At 56.7% G+C, this 5,090-nt stretch overlaps 1 long non-coding RNA gene across 1 annotated transcript; it reads right to left on the minus strand.

The window, feature by feature from the left end:
* Nucleotides 1–1,528: 1,528 nt before the first annotated feature.
* Nucleotides 1,529–5,090, minus strand: LOC308533903. Its single transcript, XR_013997130.1, has 2 exons — nucleotides 3,827–5,090; nucleotides 1,529–2,663 (listed from the first exon to the last, which is right to left on the minus strand). It is a non-coding gene; the product is annotated as an uncharacterized lncRNA (long non-coding RNA).

The raw sequence follows: 5,090 nt of genomic DNA on the forward strand, positions 1-5,090 counted from the left end.
AGTAAGGGGCGAATGACACTCATTTAAGTCAGAACCGGAGGCGAGCGTCCAGCCACTGCAGGAGTAAATCCTAATCCCTCCCTGCCTCTCGGCTCTCCTTCCTCCCTGTAGCTCCCTCCCCCAGGCGATGGGCAGGTGTGATGCCTGGACAGCCCTGAGGACGGGGAGTGTGGCTGGTTTCAAAGGCCTCTCTTGTCTGAGGGTCCAGAGATCTGGGCTCTGGGAAATGAGCCCCCGGGGACGCTGGGCAGCGCTCTGCCCCACGCGCGTGGGGCACCTCCGGGGAGCCTGTCGCTGTGGCTGGGAGCCGGGATTTTGCCGTTTCCAGGGCTGAGAGGAGGCCTGCTGGTGCCTACAAAGGTCTGGGAGGAAGGATTCGTTTTGTGTGTTTTTAAAAATTATTTCCAAGTTTGGGATTCTGTCCCTTTACGAAGTCCTCTCTCCCTGTGACAAGGGGACATGGAGAAAGTCCTCTCCCTCTTGGCTGGGGGAGTCTCCATGTTCAGTCTGGCCCTGGCCGCCTGTGGGGAGCTGTCATTAGAGCCCCTCACGGGTCCCCAGGGAGACGGCCCCGGCCCGGCCCTGCTCCCACAGGTAGGTCCTCTGCCTCGGACTCCTAGTCACACTGTTCCCACTCACCTGTCCTGTGGATTATTCCCGTTGTCACCAGACCCAGCGGCTGGCCTCCAGCGGCTGGCCTGCCCCAGGGAGTCTCCGCACACGCCCTCCCTGCAGGGGCCCGGCCCGGCCCTGGCACCCAGGTGCCGCAGGTGACTGCCATCTGGGCACGTGGCCCGGGGGCCTGTGGAGCTGCGGTAGGCAGGTGGCCCTTAGGCCCTCCTCTTGGGGCTGTTACCTGGCTGGGTCTTACCTGATGTGACCCGGAGGTTACAATTGGTGTCACAATGTGCCCTGGGCCCATATTCAAGGGAGAAAAGGGGAAAATGGTTTCCCAGGTGACCCAAGGCCGAGAGGTGGGTGGGCCTGGCCCTGGGGACCGGAGCTGAGGGAGGCAGCGGGGCCTGTTGGGTGTTCTCCGCCAGGGCCCATAGGTGGCACTAGAACCTTGGAGATCCGGCTGCCACGGGGCCTCCAGGGTTGAGGGAGCCGGACCCTGAGGCAGTTGCAGTGGCTGATCAAGGGCTCAAAACCCAGACAAGACAGTGCGGGTCATGCTGGCACCAGCAGAGGCGCCACCCACCTGACCTTTCCTGAGGGTGAAAGCAAAAACGGAGACGAAGAGTTCAAAGCGGGTGGGAGATGGGAAGGAAGGGAGGGGAGGAGGGGAGGGTGCTGAGGAGGAGACCCAGGGGATATGAGAGCAGAGGACTGGGAAGGTGGGGGGGGCGCGGATGGGGGGCAGGGCACAGAGGAATGGGAACAGCGCCTGGAAGGGTGACCCAGGGAAGACGGTTGGCAGAGGTGGTTGGCAGAGTGGCGGGCAGACGCGTAGAGGGGGTCTGAGCGAGGAGGCAGACCAGCCACTGAGCTGGCCTTCCCCCAGGCCCCCGGCACTAGGAAGGTGACATCGTCCTTCGGGTCTTTTATTAACGTATAGAAAATGTGTTTAAAAAAGGAACTATACAGAGGCTAAAAGCTACCAGGACTAACAATGGTTAACAAGCGGAGACCCCAGTCTCTGAGCCAGGGCCGGGACAGGCTGGGCGTCGTCCCCGCTCCCTCCCTGCCCCTGCGCTTTCCTTCTGATTCAGTTCGCTGCCGCCTTCCCGCTGAGCAGCGCTGCTTTCCTTCTTCCTTCTGGTCTTTCCTTCCTGTGAACGCTTTTCCAAGCATGTGGTAGCTACAAAGTCAGTAAGTTGGTCTTTGTTATTTTTACCTGAAAAGGCTGTTAAAGGTTAAGATGGCAAACGCAAACTCGGAGCGACGGAGGACCTGGCGTTGGTGATGTCTCAGAAAACCTTCCCGGTGGGTTTCAGCTGGCCGAGCTCTGATCACCCCCCTCGCCCCATGCTCACAGGGCTCTCTTAGGGGCCTGGCAGTCCTCTGGGCCGGAGTGTATTTGAGGTTTGAGTAACTGGGTGGGGTGGGGGTGGGGGGTGATTGACAGGAAGGAGGCGATGTGTGTTAACTCCCACAGGTTCCAAACCTTGAACCTGTGGGACCATGATGTGAGTCTAGGCCTCAGAGGGGACCTGGGTGGGGTGGGGTGCATAGGGAGCACTTTCTGGGCTGATGTGATCGCATTGATCATGGTGTCTGGTGCCCTCTTGGGGGGGGGCAGGGGGTAGGTAGGGCAAGGAACAGGGAAACCAGTGAGCAAGTGAGTGAGTCTCCTGCCTGTGTGACCTCAGGCAAGTTACTTAACCTGTCTGTGCCTCTATTCTCTCATCTGGAAAATGGTGAAACCCGATCCAGGGTTTTGGGGAGGATTGAACAAAGTAACATATGTCCAGCCACTAACCCCCCCCCCCCCCCCCACCCAGGTCTGGAAAACAGCAGGTGTGCATGAATCCCGATTCTCTCAGCCTTCGTTTGGCGAGAGAAGTGAAAAAGTTTATGCCAAATCTGATCGCAGCTCTGTTACTAGCCAGCCCTGTGCACCGTGAGCCAGTCGCCTAACCTTTCTGGGCCTGGGGGTGAAATGAGAGAGGGGTCAGATATGGAGTCCCCTCCAAGGCCTGAAGGGGACTGGGAGATGCCAACTTGAGTTCCATCCCCCTGATCTCATGGGACAATTTGTTTTCTCTTGCCTCAGACTTGCCAAAGCTGCAAGAGGGGCCTTGGACCTCAGAGGCTGGGGCACAACCTGAAGGTGGGAGTCTGCCCAGCGTTGGCCTGTTGGAGGCAGCGTTGAGCATGTTTGTGTTCAATGTCAGGATGTTCAGAAGCAGCCCAGGGTCTCCCTGGGGCTCTGAAACCACTGAGGGGAAGAATCCAATAGTTCTCATCCATGCACCTGCCTCCTGGCCATGTCGCTGGACCCCAACCCTCTCCGTGGCCTAGAGGTTCCCGGCCCCCTGGGAGAGCCGCTGGGGAGACGGAAAGTGTTAAACTTCTGACCTGGAGACTCAGCATCAGCCCAGCCTCACAGCCGACAGTGAGGAGCTGTTTCGCTGGTTAGCAGAGGGGACAGAGTTTTTCTGAGGAACAAGAGCTGTGCTATTTGAATGTCCTGCAAGTGCCCGATTAAGCTTGGAGAAGGAGGGAGGATTTCCGGTTTGGAGAAGAGGCAACACTGTCCAAACACTGAGAGGCTGGCCAAGGACATTTGGACAATGAAGTGCTGCAGGTGCAATGAAGTCATGCTTCAGGCAAAGGGTGACCTCGAAAAATTAATCAGAAATGCTGGAGGTGACAGATCGGGCTTGTGACTGCTCGGGAAGGAACGTGCGGTCCAGGCAGGATGGGTGGAGCGAGTCAGTTTCTGTGCAGCGACAGGCCCCTGGGACCTCCACCTTCTCAGGTGAAGTGGGGAGCAGACAGGGGTGCTGGGGGGGGCGGGGGGGAGGAGCACAAAGAGCAGGGAACTAATGCCGGCCCTTCACGCCCGGTCTCTGCACTTTTACTGTGGGTCCACCTGGAGAAGGTTTGCTTTTAGTCTCCAATGATCCACCAGCTTCTCTTTTTTTGTCATTTGGTGGCCAGGCAGAGCTGGCAGCAGCTCCCGGAACCTGGAGCTATGGACACGAGGCAGATTCCCATCTTCAGGTTGTGCCCCAGCCTCTGAGGTCCAAGGCCCCTCTCGCAGCTTTGGCAAGTCTGAGGCAAGAGAAAACAAATTGTCCCATGAGATCAGGGGGATGGAACTCAAGTTGGCATCTCCCAGAGATTCCTTTAAGGGTTTTGAGAGCAGACAGTGAGATACAAGACGAATGCGCCCTTTGGAGCAAAGAAATGGGAGTAAGGAACTGGACTGGATGGGAGCCTGCTGATCAGACAAAAGCCATAGAGAAGCACATGTCCTGAGCCAGGGGCTCCGCCTTTCCTGAAATCCTGGGTGGTTAAAAAAAAAAAAAAGAAAAAAGAAAAAAGAAAAAAAATTATTTTCAAGCCCCAGGTGTATTTGCAATTCCTGGCCACCAGCTAGTGGGCGTCAGCGCCCTCAGCTTTGTGCACCTGCTGTTCTCACAGGTTCCGTTTCCCCCAGAGGAGGGAACAGAGAGGACTCTAAGCCCTTTCTCACCGGCGCTTTGACAAGAGCTCGTTGAAAAGGTCCCTGAATGACCTTTTGTCCTTGAATCTACAGCTCTGTCCTGGGACTGGCTTATAAAGTCTACATGAGGTTGGGATTGTTTGGTTTGGCATTGAGCTCATTGGCAACCTTGGTTCTCCAGGTCTGTCTTGGGAAGGCCAGTTCTCAGGATGCCAGGAGCAGGTATGAGGTCTCTTACATCTTCATGAGGACTGGGGCTGTGAAGGGTCCGGGGCATTGAACTGTTTGTGGAAGTTTGCTCTGCATTTCTTTGCTGCCATTATTCTTCTTCTTATTGTTATTATTAACAAATCTGTTCATCTGTTGGCCAGTTTTTCTTTGGTGTGGGTTCTCCTGGTAACCTGGAGGCACTTGCTGTCCTCACCCACAGATGACTCACAGGGGGGGGTTACAGGAGGGGCTGGGGTTGTGATTGCCCCCTGGTGGTGACACTTAGCAAGCTCCCTCCTCCAGTTAAATCTGGTCTAAAGACCAGCAGGAGTTTCCCACAGATTCATCTTCCCCATTCCCCGCTTCACCTTCCAGAAATAACCCTGGAGAATGTGAGTTTACTGAGCTGGAAATGATCTCTCTCTGATGGGGAAATGCAAACAGGAGGAACTGTCTGGATCCCGGGTCTAGGCAGTGAGTCTGTAGCCGTCATCGGTGGGTTGTGTGTGTGTGCGCGCGCGCGCGAGTACGCATCCTGGGTGTCTCCAGGTAAACTGCCCCTGGGCAGGGTGCACACTCCTTCCTGTCCCTGGAGGGACGCGCTGGTGTAGGCCGGGTGCTCTGTGGGCGCTGCTCAGGATCCACCCCCGGAAGAGCACCTGCTTGGGGGAGCGGGATTAGCAGGAGCCAGGGAGGGAGCTAGCAGCTCTGAGTCAAGTTGACCATGGGCCTTAAAAACGATAAAAATTCGTGACAAAATGACTCT

Source organism: Myotis nattereri (genome assembly GCF_964212035.1).
Source record: "Myotis nattereri genome assembly, chromosome: 18".
In the NCBI taxonomy this organism is placed as follows: domain Eukaryota; kingdom Metazoa; phylum Chordata; class Mammalia; order Chiroptera; family Vespertilionidae; genus Myotis; species Myotis nattereri.